Source organism: Macaca mulatta, chromosome 4 (assembly GCF_049350105.2).
Source record: "Macaca mulatta isolate MMU2019108-1 chromosome 4, T2T-MMU8v2.0, whole genome shotgun sequence".
NCBI lineage: Eukaryota > Metazoa > Chordata > Mammalia > Primates > Cercopithecidae > Macaca > Macaca mulatta.
The window spans coordinates 131,414,227-131,431,245 of record NC_133409.1 but is presented as its reverse complement, the minus strand read 5'-3'; the positions used below and the strand labels follow the sequence as shown (position 1 = coordinate 131,431,245).

At 42.1% G+C, this 17,019-nt stretch overlaps 1 pseudogene; it reads right to left on the bottom strand.

Annotated features, from left to right (window-relative positions):
• Window positions 1-12,456: 12,456 nt before the first annotated feature.
• LOC144340669 (small ribosomal subunit protein eS17 pseudogene) lies at window positions 12,457-12,865 on the bottom strand (annotated as a pseudogene).
• Between the last annotated feature and the right edge of the window lie 4,154 nt (window positions 12,866-17,019).

The window sequence follows — 17,019 nt, the reverse complement described above, 5'->3', positions numbered from 1 at the left end:
ACAATTGCTTTCTTACAAGATGCTTTATGAATGAGGCATTTTTCCCTCCCAGACGTGCACTTGTTTCGGCATATAATGGCAAAATAATGCAAAGTGAAGGGAGATGTATTTCAGCTTTGATTTTTACCGTCTGGATATACTGGGACTATTCCCAGTGGATAAAGTTTCATGCATTTAATATTTCTCACTTCTGGCAGCCCAGCTCCTTTCTTGGGCTCCATCTTAGCATTATCATGAAATAAGATCTGGAATCCATTGTCTGCACCTCCCCAAAAGCAGTGAGAAATTATCCCGTAATAGGGGTGAATGAGAGACGTCTCTAAATACAGTGTAGATACACTCACCTATTTAACAAAGTAGACAGGATCTTTGCAATACTCCTTGAAGATAACGATATAGATGTTGTTCTGCAGGATTTATAGTTAGGACCCACTCAATTCTCCAGGACTCTCAGTTTTGCTCCCCTCTCGGTTTGCCTTGGTGGGGGTGGGGATTGGGTGGGTGGGGATTGGGTTGGGGTTTTAGGAACCTGCTGAGAGCTTTGCCCATTTTTATTAAAAGAGGAAGGGGAAGTTAGGACACTGGTCTCAGGTCACCAAAAGGGCCCAAGCAACTGTTTGGGCCACACTGCAGCCCCTCTCCAACCCCTAGCTTCGCTTGGCACCTCTGATCTTCAGGGCCCAGCCCTAGAACTGTTGAGAGGAATACAATGGCCAAGAATCAGATGTTATGGAGAGTGTAGTCACTCTCTTTTCCCAGTCCAGAGGCCTGCGCCTTCGTCCTAGAGCCTGGCCGATCGCATTAGATGTGTTCTGATTGCACAAGGCCAGGAGAGACCACACTGAAAACGATCGTCTCCTTTCCTTGCAGGGCAACGCGCCCCACGCGTGTGACGTGCGAGAGACGCGATGGACGCGCCTTGCTCTTACTGTGCAGGTCCTGAGAGCCTGTGGGCCACAGGCGCCCAGTCGTGTTGAGGACATAGAATCAGCCGCTGGAGGGGCTGCCGACTGCGCGGGCCCTTCCCGCTCTCGGTCTCACCCTAAGGGCTAAGGCGACCGAGAAAGCCCCATTCACCAGTAGGTAATGGGGTGGCGCCCGGTGGGCTGCAGGTGGGGAGGGCTCCCAGCGCTGCCAGCGGCCTCCCCGGGCGCCTGCTCCTGGAGGGAGAGAGGCCTAGAAATATCCAAGGAATCCGAAGCTTCCCCTCCTCCACCTCAGCCAGTACGGAAACACCCCACCGTCACAATCCTAAAGCGGGGAGATGGGATGGGAATTGTTTTACTTGGCAAGGCAGGCTACCTTCATTGCCAGGCGCCCTCATTTGTATGTTCCTCCTTGCTCCAGCGAGATAGAACCTTTTGCGCCCCCGACCCCATTTTGTGGAGTGAGCCCACTACCCCTTCTCCCTCCCTCACTTCTCCTTTCATGTAGGACCCCCGTCCCCTCGCTTTCCTTAGCCAGGCCCGCTACGTTTATCTGATAATTGAGTTATTAAAAGATTTGGTTTCCTTGGGCCTATAAATCAATAAACAGTAGGATTAACGCAAGAGTTTGCCTTTTAAGTCAAGGGAAACGTTTAAGGCAAGCCCCTTTGAACTTTGTTTTCAAACCAAACAGGTGAGTTGCAGCTCTCCCTCTGACCCCTTCACTCTTCAGACATTTGGTCCCTGTCGAGTGCCCACTCCTAAACGCTTGGTCCCAAAACAAAATAGCGAAAGACAGGAGGAGTCAGGATGTGGCAGTGCTGCCTTCACACTTTCCACTTCGCAAGTTCTTTTTAAGGTTCCAAATATCTCCAGACCATTCTCTGCCCAACCCTGCCGCCTCCTGCACGTATTGTGGGTCTCTGGGGAGCAAGAAATGTCCTGTTTGGGTGAGGATTCCGTCATCTAAAAAGATCTTTAACTTCTCCCCCAGAGTGAGAAGGTAACTTTCTCCCCCCTTTCTCCACCACCTTCACTCCTACACCCCCAATTACCTTGCATTTTCTTTCCTTCTTTCTGGCCTCCACACCCATAGCTTCCTCCACCCCCACTTAAAGAACCGAAAAGGCTTTCAAAGACCTGGCTGCTTTGTTTTCTTTGGCCAAGGAAGCCACTTTCTCTCAAGCAATTATTTCATATCCTATGAAAACTTTGGTCGAATGGAAAACTCGAAACCCCGACCTTATCTACACACTGTTCCTCTGCTACAATGCGTTACTAGTTAAGAGTGTTTATAAAGAATTTGTCATCACATCTGATATCCTGTACTTGTAATACATTATGTGGAAAGGAAATAACCTTAAACCATCTGATGTTGCCTCAAGAGCCCAAACAGCGTTTCCCCACCTTTGACAATGTATGTGAAATTACTGGCTTAAAAAAAAAAAGTATCAATTTTTTTTTTTTTTTTTTTTTTTTTTTACGGAATGAACACTATCCTTCTTTAAATGCCAAAATCGACTCCTCTTTTGAGTTGTTCTCTAATTCTCTAACATTGTTTTTGCCACACAATCAAGAAATATCAATCTATTGACTCTTCACGAGAAGAGCTCTAGAGGGTATTCATGTTAAGTTTGTATATATTTATTTATGCTTAATTTAATGGGAATGTGTAAATATGGCGAGCAAGTAGTTTGGGATTATTTATCTGTGAATCTATACCTCTGTGAATGGGTGGTTAAAAAACCGCTTGACCCTAGGTAGAATCCTATCTGAATTTTTCTGTTCTTTATAAACAAGCTGTTATGGTAATGGGTAGAAATTGGTTTATTGTCCAGTGTTAATCTGATTTACATAAATAAAAAGATTGTTGTGTTTTTGTTGTGTTTTCATCTTCAGTTTCTTAAATGTGGACAATGTTTTTAATTCTACAGACAGAGGAAAAGTATACCAAGAAGCTTTTTTCTTTTTGTCTCCTCTCATTGAAGCACCCACAGCGTTTTCATTACAACAGAAATACAATAAATTTTGCTTCTCAGAAAAATGAACACCCTTTTTTCACTAGGAACTGTTTTTTATTTTTTAAATTCCAAATTTACATTCTTCTCTCCTATTTCTAACCAGATTTGCAATAAAAGCTAATGTTAACTGAATCTTTTGGTTTATTTTGCCCTTTACAAATCGAGGAGTCAAATTTACTTCCCAGGTAACTAGAGGACTCTGGGTCGCTGTCAAAGATGATGCTCCCTTCCCACTGTTCATGGGTTGGCATTCTGGCATCGTGTTCTAAGGAGATGGTGCACGGTGCAGGAGAAGTCTTCACGGCTGGGTGTGGGCTCCTGCACCCCTCAGCTTGGGATATGAAGGAGTTAACCCCCATTTCAAGACTGAACCTGACCCTGACCTCATTAGCAGTGCAAGACCCTCCCTAAACAAAGGAGGAAAAAGCTCCCTTAACTGAGAAAAGTAAAAAAAGTGTACATGTCTTAGGAAGTTGGGGGGCTCCTACCTTAGGCTCAGAGGCTCCCTAGAGAAGCCAGAGCTTTTCACACCTGGGTTAATAGGCTTCAGCCCGGCCCTAATGGGCTGCAGTGATCAAACATCATCTCAATCTGTATTTTATTCCAAGGCTTAGGTGTCTTCCTTGAGGCCAGGAAAGCAAAATCATTCACGATGTTATACAGTTTGGATGAGTCACTGTTCCTTTTTGCGCCTCAAGATCTTTATCTGTAAAAACAAATATGGACCTCCTAACATCCTTTACTTCATCAATATTGCCTATAGTTTATTATAAAAAGCAGAAACAGCAACCTGTATATGAGTTCAAGGAGAACTGGAAACGTTAAATCGTGATGATCCCAGATTTATATATGAGTGCTTAGCATACAGTTTGTTTTCAGTTAATATTCCTCCCATACCAATTTTCTGTTTTTAAACGTGAATCTTTTTCAGTTGGACTTCCCTATAGGGAAAGGCAGAAAGAACAATGGAATCTGCTTTATGTGACATTTCCCCCTTTGTGTCCTATTAATTAAAAGCGGGGAGATCATGGCTAGAACTATAAATAGTGGAATGAAAGAAAAGAAAAAAAAGGGGGGGGGGGAATAAAAGGAAACAAGGAAGCAGAGAAAACCAAAGGATGTGTGCTTATAGGGACATACATTTATCTAGAAAAAAATAGATATGTCTTAGTCTCTGGTTGAATTGTTACATTGAGTGTCCTTTTCATTGGCTTTACAGAGGATGGGGGTTGATTACCACTGGGATTATATAAAGCAGGTGGTGTGTAATTTCCATATCCTATGGCAATTTTTCCCGCCCAAGGTTAGCTCGAGCCCTTGATAAACCGACCTGCAATCTATTATCCCGCAGGTAAGCTCCAGGCTACTCCTACCCACCACCACCACTTGGTAAAGAGAGGGTCTGAAACAATCACCTTTAGCAAGTAAAACCCAAGATTTTGAGGAGCCTGAAAATAACTGGAGTAAAGAACAGGCAAGATGAACCAAATAAAGAAAGTAAAGGGGTTAGAAGCTGGACAGCCCTGGGCTGCGTGTCACAGCCCCCCCGGCTCCTTTGTTATGGTGTTAGGAGGCTGTAGAGGGAGTAAGGAAAGAGCAGTAGCTAGAACCTCTAGGTCGTTGACCGGCCCAGCGCGGGGACCCTGGGTGACTCTGGAAGAGGGCTGCTGCGGTCCCTGACTGCCAAGAGTCCGCAAGATCCGGTAGGCGGCTTACGGTGACCCAGAACGGGTGCGTACCCGCCGGCCAGTGTTAGCGGGTTAAGGGCTTGATTAAAAATAGTGCTGAAAGGAAGACCCGATTATTTTTTTATGAAGACACATTCCTTTTCTTCATTTGCAAATAACAGTTCCGTAGGGTCCCTCCCCAGGGACCCCGGGCGCCGAAGTTAGGGGCCAACTGAGAGTTGTTGGCCCGGTGGGAAGTGTCCCTTTCTTGAGGGCGCTCACGGCTTCCCGAGGCAAGCTGCTTTCTACGCTTGGACTTCGAGGGCGGTTGTCTGTCATGTTGAAGCCTCAGAAATTAAACGTGCAGCTCGCAAGTCCATTAATTTTAGCTTCCCATTAATCTATTTATAAGTGAGCCAGCGCTTGCTCTATAAATACAGTCCTATAAAATTGAACTCCTTCCCATAAATCTTCCAAGTTGTTTATTTACATGTATTCCCCGGCTCTCTAACGATCCTCGTGTAAACTTGGGGAAGACTCGGGCAGACCCTACCCACGACGGGGGAGTGCGCTCTCCTCCCGTTCCTCCCCGTCGGGGATCGCGGCCTCCTAGGGGAGGGAGCAACTGCGCGCGGTCGGAGGGAGTGGCTAGAAAAGAGAGGGCGAAAACTCATTTTTCCTTCTTGACTTTGTTTCCTTGTTTCTATCCTAAACTCGCAGTCTCCATATTTCCCATCACACGCTCCACGGTGATTTATATAGTCATAAACAGCATTCTTGCGACTGTAGCTCCTCTCATAGCTTGAGGTGAGCTCTTTTTCACTTTCCTGGCAGCCACTACTTTAAATCAGGCCTCATAAATAACCCCATGGGCTTCCTCAGGATGCGGTCAAACATCTCCCCGGGTCTACTTTTCAGGCTTGGGTCTCGCCATGCCCCTCCCCTGGGTCACATGTTGGCGCATTCCCACTGCCTTTCCTTCAGGTTTCCAGAGCTCAATCGCCGACTCCAGTTGGGAGACTGGGTAACAACACACGCTCTGGGCACAGGGACCGCGGGCCAACGAATCGCGCGTGCGCCGCGCCAGCCTGCGTCGAGCCGACGCACACGGCGCCCGGGGCCCGCGTCTAGGCACGCTCTCCGGGTTGCCAAGCAGGGTGTCAACAAGCGCGCACGCGCAGATGCCCACGCAGGCGCACGCGCCGTGGCGCCTTCGGGCGTAACCCCAGCCGCCGGGACTGGCCAGGGCTCGCAGCTCGCCTGCTAGAGTTTGTGGCACGCCCTCGGGATCAGGGCACTGGGGTATGAAGGGGCTGCAGCGTGGGAAGCCTTTATTTATTTATTTATTTGTTTATTTATTTATTTATTTATTTATTTATTTATTTATTTGAGCTGCGTGTGCCCAGATTGAGGAAGCAGTTTTGTCACACAAGTTCAACACGTTCCACGCTGGTCACAAGCTAACAAGGTCAGGTAGTGATTTTTCGCCCACTTGCTCGTAAACCTATTAGTTCCTGCTCACCCTGCTCTTCGCTTTTCCTCCTCTCTCCGAAGGGCTGCAGCCTTCTGTAGCTGACTCAGGCGAGAGGCGTCCAGGGCCCAAATAGGGGTCACACCTGCTGTCGAGAGAGTCCTCTGCATAAAAATGCTCTTAAAATTTTTTTAAATCAGCATAATGGCCAATGGAGTTAACAAAGCGTGACTTGCCCAGGCTGCACGGAGGGCAACTCTGGCAGTCATCTGTAACTCGACCAGTTAACGTCCCGAACGTGCCTGTTCGCAGAGATATTAGCAAACGTTTCAAGGATGTGGCTGTCAGATGTCATTAGCCAACGCTTGCTTACCCAACCATTTGCCTAACTGGGAGGAGGGCATGACCACGGCGTATAGGCGTAGAATTTGGGGTGGGCAGGAGTGTCACAGTTTGTTCCCTGTAATAGCCGCATGTTCCGAGCTGTGCAGACATTTATCAAATGACTGGAGAAAAGCTGGCACATGACTACTGGGCTACAGAGACGTGGAAAGGGAAGCTTCTCTGAGACTGGGACTGAACATGCAAGTCATGCAAGTCTTCTCTAGTGTGGAAACTCCCCAAACCAGGCAGATCTACTGCCTAGAATAGGGTGGAGGATCGAGTCCAGTCATTGAGCCCTAGCACTTGCCATGTGAACCATAAGGCCCCGAACACTGGAAATTCAGCGTCAGGACTCTCAATCAGATGCCCTGCAGCTCGGAAGCACCTGATTGCGCGGAAGGCTGGTGGTGGTTACTTGGGCAAAGAGAGTGCGACTCGAAACTCGAGTTTCTCGGATTTAGGAAATCCGATCTTTAGTTTCTACACAGCGTTGGATTTTACTTATAGTCAGCTGCTTGTTCTAAGTTTGAAAAGGGTCAGGTAGGTGTTGTACAAAATGACTGAGAAAGTGCTAGGCAATGCAACGAAAACAAGTATAAAACCAAATCAAGGCTCAGTGCTCCATTAGCTAGTCCTCGCCAAACAAATAAAAAACATACAAAAAAATGCCAGTACTAACTTTTGAGATTAAAGCATCAATCTTGGGAAGAATTTTTGGCAAATGTTATCCTCTCCGATACCTGATTTGCCAAGTGACTAGGTGAAAGGCCCTTTTGGGGGACTGTAGTTAGGGCTACTTACCACACTCATACACACAATATTGCAATATGGGAACTCCCCAATATCAGGACTAAATAAAACTCAACCACAACAAAGTAGTGTTTGCCGATGTGAATTTTCTTTGCCATGAGAGACCCATGTGTTAAGCAGAAGGGATTTTTGTTGTTGCTGTTTTTCTCATTGCTTAGGTTTAAAGACTCTTGCTTTTCTTGCTTTCAGTATAGAATTCTTTTGGCCAGGGATTCCTAAAGATGGGGAACTATCAAGATTGAGGCAAAAGCAAGGCTTTTAAAAAATAGGTTGTTTCACATGCTTTTCCTTTTGTTATGTTTGGAGGCAGAAGAGGGGGGCCACAGGCATGAGCCCTCCCAGTGAAATGAGCCCCCGAATCATGTGTTCACTTTTATGTTCAATCGAAATATTCTTTTCTTCTTCAAAGATGAAGACCATTCAAGACAATGGGGCCAAATAATCTAAAGAAGGATCAAGCTGATCTCGGTCCCTGCGACCTTTTACCCTTCCTTTAATTCTCAGGAGTGAACATCTGTGTTTGGAGCCAATGTCTGAAAGTAATAAAGACAATTAGAGCATTTTATTTTTTCTTGGGGAGGGGGAGTTGGGTGCCAGTGTGCAGAGGTTAAATCTTTGTCTATGACACTGCTTTTCAGGATGAAACTAGTGGAATAACATCCACTAAGCCTTGCTGCTTCTCAGGCCCTGAGGAATGGAGTGTACTAATTATGTACTCTCAAGATATAGGTAATTCATATGTTTCTTCCCCATCTTTATTAGTCTGTGGGCATTTAAAAAACGATCCTATCATATGTCACCTATACACCAGGAACAGAAGACAGTCTGCCTCTCTTCAACCTTGTTTGGGGTTTACTTTCAGGTGTGAGGACTATTAAATTAGGTTCCGGAATACGTTCTCACTCTCTCATCAGTTTTGTGAAGGCGCTTCCCTCTTTCATTGACCTAAAAACAAACTAAAGTCAAACCACACCCAAACCTTGACAAAACACTAATACTCACTACGTTTGTCAATTTTTTGAAAAGTGTTTCAACCTTTAGTGTGTAAAACTGCAAAGTCCACTAATCTCAAGCCCATTCGAAAGGGTCAAAGATCTGAAAGAATAAGATATTGCAGAGATAACCAATTAGAGAAATTTATCTCCAAAACAAATGTCAACAGTGAAATAACACATTTTCTCAATACATGTTGTCCTTATGGCACTCTGTTGTGGGTTTTTGATGATCCAAAGCTTGTCTCTTGGAAAGGATATACCTGCGATCTTGAACGAGCAAACCTATTACATATGCATGCAGAAAACTCCATAACAACTTAAAACTTTTGGGTGAAGTTAAGGTTGAAAAGTGACAAAATATCTCTCCATAGCTCTATCCCTCTGTATGTATCTCCTGGAATCACAATTGCAGTGAAACTTTTTTCCTAATGGAGGTCATTTGGAAAAGCCATCCTATTTTTAATGTTTTAAAATTTGTAGAAGGGGATGTGTCTAGTAACCACAATGTGAAACCTTAAAATGAGGGAAGAGTTTTCCTGTCAACTGGATACTGGATAGCTTCCCTGCATGTCATCACTCTAATGTCAACACAGAAACATGAGTTTGCGGTTGAATCATTCTACATTTAATCACATATGTGCACACATAGAAGACTGTTATCACTCATCGTTTCTCCTTGATGTTAAACATGTGTTGGGAATTTTGGAACTCTAACTTCTCCAGGTCATTCGTATTTGTGACTTTGTTCTTACACATGCAGTTTAGAAACCTACAAGGTGATAACTAGGTTATTCTTCTGTTCCGTTTTTTTTTTTTTTTTTTTTTTTTGCTGTTAATAACTCTGTCCTTCCTTTCCTCTCCCTCACTGACTCCCCCCACCCCAGCATTCTGTCAAGCAGTAGGCTGTAAAATAGTTATCCAGACCAGCAGCCAGGCAAGTGCCGTTTGAGAGTAATTTCTGCCCCAAGCGTTTAGCCCAGGGCAAAGCAAGCGTGCTCTCTAACTGATCAACCTGGATATTTCATTATTCATTAATTTACTGTTTAACCAAATCCCACTCATTATCAGAGGCAACGCTTGGCAGAGCCCAGCGAACAGTAGCAGTTGGTGTCAGGCGTGGAGAATTGGCCCATTTGATCCTGGGCTGTTTTATTATTCAACACCACTGACTGAGAAAAAGGTCCATGAATAATAAAGAGCCAAAGCGTGTTTGAACTGAGAAGCATGACACAGCCTTACAAAACAGCAGTTAGAAAATTAAAGGCAAGGTGGCCCAGACTTTGCATTTTTTATCTTGGCTGTGGGCACAGACATTTATATCCCTACATTGTTTTCAATGATTTTTTTTTCAAGTCTTTAAGACAGAGACATTTGTTTCAGTTGCACCCTTTCAAAACAGGCCATTGAAGAACTCAGGAGCAAACTTACACAGCAAGAAACAAACATGCCTCCAGATGGGAACTTGAAAATGTAATTTCTAACCTTATAATCAGTTAGGTCCTTTGTGGCCCTTCTCAGCTATAGGGAAGATTTGGGTGATTTTAATTCTCCTTTGGGCCTGCCATCATCCATACCCTGGGTTGTTTTAATAATATAATTCATCATGCCAATCAAAAACATGTTATATTCCTTTTCTATCCAGCTGATTCCTTGACAAGTCTTTGGGTCCATAAGCACCTGGCCACACAGGGCATATAGCAAGGAGTTTATGGGCCTTATAGGTAATATTTAAGGTCTCATTAATACGAAAGAAGGGCTTATGAAATATATATGGATGGAGGCAGTAGAAGCACCTTTTCTGAATCTACACCGGCAACAGTGGTCATGAGTTCTCAGGCTCTTGTTAGGTCTGTAAGTGTACAGTTGAATTGAATACACTTGTTGGATCTATTAGTGGCAGGCCTGAAAGTATGGTGTTGTAGGACTGATCTATCCTGTCATTTGTTCTACTCATGCATCTTTTTAATCCATTGCTTTATAGTTCTTGAATAAGTATGATGGAACTTAAAACTGTAATGATAGCAGTACCTTTTTAATGTTTCCTTCTACTACCTACTAACATTTATCCACACACAGCTTTACTTAGGCAGAAAAAACAAAGTGCAGGAGCTATGGCTCTTTTATTTAGATAAACAATAGCTGTGTAGGAAAAAGTTTCTGACTACCAACAAAGTCTACATGGGCTACCTATACCCATCAAAAGTAATATATAGCTGGGCATGGTGACACACACCTGTAATCCTAGCTACTCTGGAGGCTGAGACAGGAGAGTTGCTTGAGCCCAAGAGTGCAAGACCAGCCTGGGCAATGTGGTAATACTCCTGTCTCAAAAAAAAAAAATGTAATATATATAACCTTCATAACTTGGCCAGGTAGAATGGCCTGGGCACTAAATACTTAGAATGACATGTAAAAGCTCCTGTTCAAAGGTGGTAGTGGTGAAACCAAATTTCAAGTGATTTTTAATACTGGCATCTGTAAACCAATGCCGAAAGCACTAGAGGGATGTTAACATTTTTTACCTCAGGACATTTGCTTGCTTATATGGTTTGGCTGCGTCCCCACCCAAAGCTCACCTTGAATTGTAATAATCCACACTTGTCAAGGGCAGGGCCGGGTACAGATAATTGAATCGTGGGGTCAGTTTTCCCCATACTGTTCTGGTGGTAGTGAATAAGTCTCACAAGATCTGATGGTTTTATAAATGGGAATCCCCCTGCACAAGCTCTCCTGCCTGTGCCATGTAAGACATGCCTTTGCTTCTCCTTTGCCTATTGCCATGATTATGAGGTCTCCCCAGCCATGCTGAACTGAATTCATTATACCTCTTTCCTTTATAAATTACCCAGTCTTGGGTATGTCTTTATTAGCAGTTTGAGAACAGACTAATACACTTGCCTTGGATGCATTTGGAAACTGTTGTTAATATGTTGAATATAAAATAGGATGCAACATTGGCTTGGAAAGCATTCTTTTAACATCATAAGATGTTAAAGAATGGCTTGTCCAACATCATGCATGTAACTCTTGACAGAACTGCAAATACAACTTTGATTTCAAAGTGCTCTTTCCTCTACAATAGATGTTAGAGCTTAGGTTTCTATTTTAGATATTAGTGTCAATTATTTTCTACGTAACTTTCTATAGTTTTGAAGGAAGAGAGCTTAAAAAAATTCTGATCCCATTGGACTGGAGTACAGTATTTTTAAACTTATAACTTTTTACTTTCATTTTTTATTTTTAAAATTTCAACTTTTATTTTAGATTACGAGTTACGTGCACAGGTTTGTTACGTGGGTATATTGCAAGATGCTGAGGTTTCGGGTATGACTGAACCCATCATCCAGGTAGTAAGCATAGTTCCTAGTAGGTGGTATTTCAACCTTGACCTCCCCAATCCATTTTATTTATTTATTTATTTATTTATTTATTTATTTATGACAGAGTGTTGCTCTGTCACCCAGGCTGGAAGTGCAGTGATGTGATCTCGGCTCGCTGCAACCTCTGCCTCCTGGGTTCAAAGGATTCTACTGCTTGAGCCTCCCGAGTAGCAGAGATTATAGGCGCCCTCCTCCATGCCTGGCTAATTTTTGTATTTTTAGTAGAGGCCAGCATCCACATGTTGGCTAGGCTGGTCTCAAACTCCTGACCTGAAGTGATCCACCTTATACTCATCAAAAGTAACATATAGCCGGGAGCCACTGTGCCTGGCCTTCCCTCCCTCCCCCGTCTTATTGTCCTCAGTGTTTATTGTTCTCATCTTTATGTAAATGTATACCCAATACTTAGCTCTCACTTGTGAGGATATGAAGTATATTTGTTTTTCTGTTTCGGTATTAATTAAGTTAGAATAATGGCCTGCAGGTGCATTCATGTTGCTGCAAAGGACATGATTTTGTTGCTTTTTATGGCAGCATAGTATTCCACTGTGTATATGTACCACATTTTCTTTATTCAATTCACTGTTGATGGGCATCTAGGTTGATTCCATGTCTTTGCTATTGTGATTAATGCTTCAATGAACATTCAGGGACATGTGTATTTTTCATAGAATGATTTATTTTTCTTTTGGGTACATATATCCAGTAATGAGATTGCTTAGCTAAATAGTAGTTCTACTTTTAGTTCCTTTTTGTTGTTGTCCCAGATTTATTGAAAATAATACAGCATTGCAGAAAAGATTTAAACAGGTCCCCAAGGCATTTTGAAATTCATCCCAACTGTAGGCTGAGTGACCTGCAGGTTGGACAGACTGCCGAAGTCCAAAAGCTTCAGCATTTCCTTAGTGTCAGAATCTACTTCAATGATCCCCTGATCCAGGGCTGAGACCTCAGGAACATAATTGTTTTTCCTTTCTCTCACCTCCTCCTGCAGCTTGATGGAGATACCTCTTACTGGGCCTCTCTGAATCTGCTTCATCTGATAGGTGACATAGCCTACTATCTTGTTGTGGAGCTTCTTGCTGGGGATAATGGTGATCTCCTTGCACATGCACTTGTTCGATTGGAAGTCGTTGCTCAGGCGCATGTAGTACTTTTTGTGTGATGATGCAGGCAGCCTTCTTCACGGTTTTGGTGAAAACGTGGCCCATGTTGGTGGGTCCTTGGTAAAAGAGGTAGTTCTTTGAGAAATCTCCAAACTGCTTTCCACAGAGGTTGAACTAATTTAAATTCTCACCAACAGCGTATAAGTGTTTTCTTTTCTCCATAGCCTCACCAACATCTGTTATTTTTTGACTTTTTCATAACAGCCATTCTGACTGGTATGAGATGATATCTCATTTTGGTTTTGATTTGCATGTCCCTGATGATTAGTGGTTTTGAGCATTTTTTAAATATGTTCATTGGCTGCTTGTGTGTCTTCTTTGAGAAGTGTCTGTTCATGTCCTTTGTTCACTTTTTAATGGGGTTATTTGCTTTTTGCTTATTAAATTGTTTAAGTTCCTCATCGATTCTGAATATTGGACCATTGTTGGATATATATTTGTGAATATTTTCTCCCATTCTGTAGATTGTCTGTTTGTTCCTGAGTATGTTATTTTTAAAAACAGATCCTTTATAATGGATACTCTTTTGGTACACAATTTTTGGCATTACTTGCAAGAAGAGGGAAAAATTTTTCTTCCAACTTGGTTGGTATTGGAAAGTCAGGGTAATAAGATAAAGAACCCTGTTGTTTCCCTTCTCAATATGGGAGACCAAGTTGTTCGCCTACTATTATAAATAAAAGTTAGTATAAGTTATTATAACTAAGTATGAACATGATTGAAACTTATGACAGATAAAGATAATGCTTTGACTTCTCAAGTCATACTACTAGCCCTGATTAAATCCACACCCTTGGGTTTGCCCACATGTGAAGAACTCTTGAAGTGAAGAAAATTAGATAAATATCAAACATTCATCCACTTGAGAATCACAAGGTCCTTGTTCTCGGTTTTTTTTTTTTCCTAACCTTGCTCTAGGTTGAATTGAATTTTTATCAATTCAGTATCTTGAATTGATCCAGATATTGAATCTTTTTCCAAAGTGAGATGTGATCTAGGACTTTTAAGATTCTTGGGTATCACTTTAAGTCTTTGGGATTTAGAACTTCAAAGGGTTGGGAAGAGCAGCGCATGAGAGGAACTCGTCTTCATAATCCGTTTAGAAGAGAAGGTCTGTTGAACATTCGGAAGGGGAAAAATTTGACATTTTTTCTGGACTTCGTGAATCATAAAGACAAAGAGGCTTAGTATAAGTATCACTTCACCTGAGAAAATGTCCTTTCCTAACTCCTCTACCTGTTATAATTCCTCCTTTTTAACTTCTCTATCAACTATTCTATTGCTGGCTGCACATTAGAATCACCTAATTAAAAAATAAATACTAGTGCCCCAAGCCCCATCCTCTGCTTTATTTGATCTGGGACACTGATATTGCTTCAAAAAATCCCTAGATGATTCTAATGTGCAACCAGCATAGCAAAACAGTGCCGTATGTTCCCAGAGCACTTTATTTCATAACTGGACACTTACTCTGTTGTCCCATAGTTCTTTAAAATTCTGTCTCCCTGGTCGCTTCATATGATAAACTGAGTATGAAGACCACGTCTTAGTCAACTTACATAAGACATAACCTCTAGGAGTTGCTTGTTCATTGAGTTCTTCTCCTCCTCCTCCTCCTTCTCCTCCTCCTCCTCCTTCTTCTCCTCCTCCTCCTCCTTCCTCCTCCTCCTCTTCTTCTTCTTCTCCTCCTCCTTCTCCTCCTCCTCCTCCCCCTTTTCCTCCTCCTCCTCTTCCTCCTCCTCCTCCTCTCCCCCTTCTCCTTCTCCTTCTTCTGATGGAGTTGCACTCTGTTGTCCAGGCTGGAGTGCAGTGGCACGATCTCGGTTCACTGCAATCTCTACCTCCCAGGTTCAAGCAATCCTCCTGCCTCAGCCCCACTAGAGGCTGGGATTATAGGCATGTGCCACCATGCCCAGCTAATTTTTGTATTTTCAGTAGAGATGGGGGTTTTGCCATGTTATCCAGGCTGGTCTCGAACTCCTGACCTCAGGTAATCCACCCGCCTCAGCCTCCCAAAGTGCTGAGATTACAGGCATGAGTCACTGCGCCCGGCCTAATTGAGTTCTTCTTTTTAAAAATCCCCAACACATTCTACTGAACAATCACCAAGTTCTACAATCTGGGGCTACATCAGAAAATAAGACAGACCTAGTCCTTTACCTTATGAAATTTACAGTATTTTTTCCTTGAGGGCAATTATATTGTCCTTGCATTTGCAAATCTATCTAGGGTTCGCTAATAGCTCACCAAGAAACATCACAGTAGAACAAATAATTATTAAGTGCTTTCTGTTTGCTAGCCACTGTGCTAGGTCTTGGCTACAAGAGGGCAGATGAACCAAGCTACAGAGGTCTTGATTGGGACATACTGTTTTATCTGCCCTTAGGACTGACCCATTCTGTGTTTTCTAAAACTTGTATGTTTGTGAAATTTTCATTTAAACTCCACTTACTTGACACATTAAATCACAAAGATTTTTAAAATCTAGAAGATTTCTACAAATTACTAAAAAATCGTATGGTTTCAGTGCCTACCCCTGCACTCTAAATGGTAAATAGAATGAATAGATGTTTGTAGATTGCTTCAATTTCAGTTTTACCCCAAGTAGGACACAGTACACTTTTTGGGTAATAATGAACATAAAATATATATCTGGTTATTTCAATATGGTATGTGTCATCTTCATTTCCTTCTAAATCAAAGATAAGTATCCATTATGCAGAGAAAATAATTAGAACATATTTGCCTTTCACTTTATGAAGTACTTTCATTAGTTTAAATAACATCATCTGATTTGATCCTTGCATCAAGTCTGAGATGTAGGATGGTTACCAAAGCACTTCTCTTGATTTTACAGTGAGGAAACTTAGGCTCAAGTTGACACTCAAGCTCACCTTGCAAGATAGTGGCAGAGCTGATAAGTTCAATGCTCTTTCTGTCATCCCATGCTGCCATAAATGTAAGTATGCATCCATAGGCATCATATAAATATGCCAATACCAAGTTTTGCTAAAGTACTTGAAAAGCAAAAACAAAAAATCTAGTACATTAATGTGTTATAGCATAATATATGTTTTAACAGCTTATTAGTTTGCATTAGCTAGAGAAAGATGTGCTTCTCATATTTGTGCAAAATTTGAACTATCGAATATTTTTAAAAGGATGAAGATTTACCTCTTTCAAGTATATAAAAGAAGTGGACCTGCAATAATTAAAGATTTCTTTTAGAGGTTCTTAGAGTGCCTACTTTGGTTAATACTTAAGAATGTTTTGTAATTATACTCTCAATTATCTTTGTGTAAATGGGTGTTCCTCAAGTACTTGAGGATGCTAACAACAGTGTATTCTCTTAAACAGTCTACATATGCTCCCTATAAACTTTATTTACACTACAGATTTGTTCAGCAAGTCTTTTGTCTGTTGATATGGTAACGGAAAACTTCTGCTTAGCCAGACTTTCAGTAGATCAGAAATTCCGATTTAAGGTGAGTCTGAATTAATGAGGTTTTACTTTATTTGCAATTTAATAGGTGTTGCCCCATATATCTGTCTTTACATACATGTATAACTTTATTAATATATATGTTTTTATACATTTAACAGTACTTTGCAGAGCTACTGACTTGATTTATCAATGAACCTGAGAAATTTCAAATTATTTTATAGCTTCTTAGCATAGATTTGTCTTAGTCTGTCTGTAGCTGTGGAGGAAAAATTCTGTTTCCTTAAGTCCTTTTATGAGGGTGCCAAAAGGTATAAAAATATGAAGCCATTTAATAGCCAGGCTCTTTGAAACTACCAAGCACACACAGTGTGCGTGCTAAGTTTAATCACAGTGATGGATTTACACATAATGTCTCAATTCCAGACTCCCTCATTAGTGCAGTCAATCTTGAAATTCTCCCCGGTGAGAAGGGTGAAGGTGACTTCAATACCCGTGAGGACGGCTGGATATTGACAACACCCAGAAAAAGACAGTGGGAAAAATCTCTACCATATGAGGCTATAATCCTAGCTGTGGTCAATGTGTTGAAAGCTTTATATTTCCTGACCACAGGATCTTTCTATAAAATGAACAGGGAGGAGGGATATTCCTAGGATTAGCCAGCTGGCTATTCCTATATGCTTATTAAAATTTCTGGAAGAAATGGTGGGGCCTTTAAACCCTTTTACAATAAAATGACTATATCCGTTTGAGA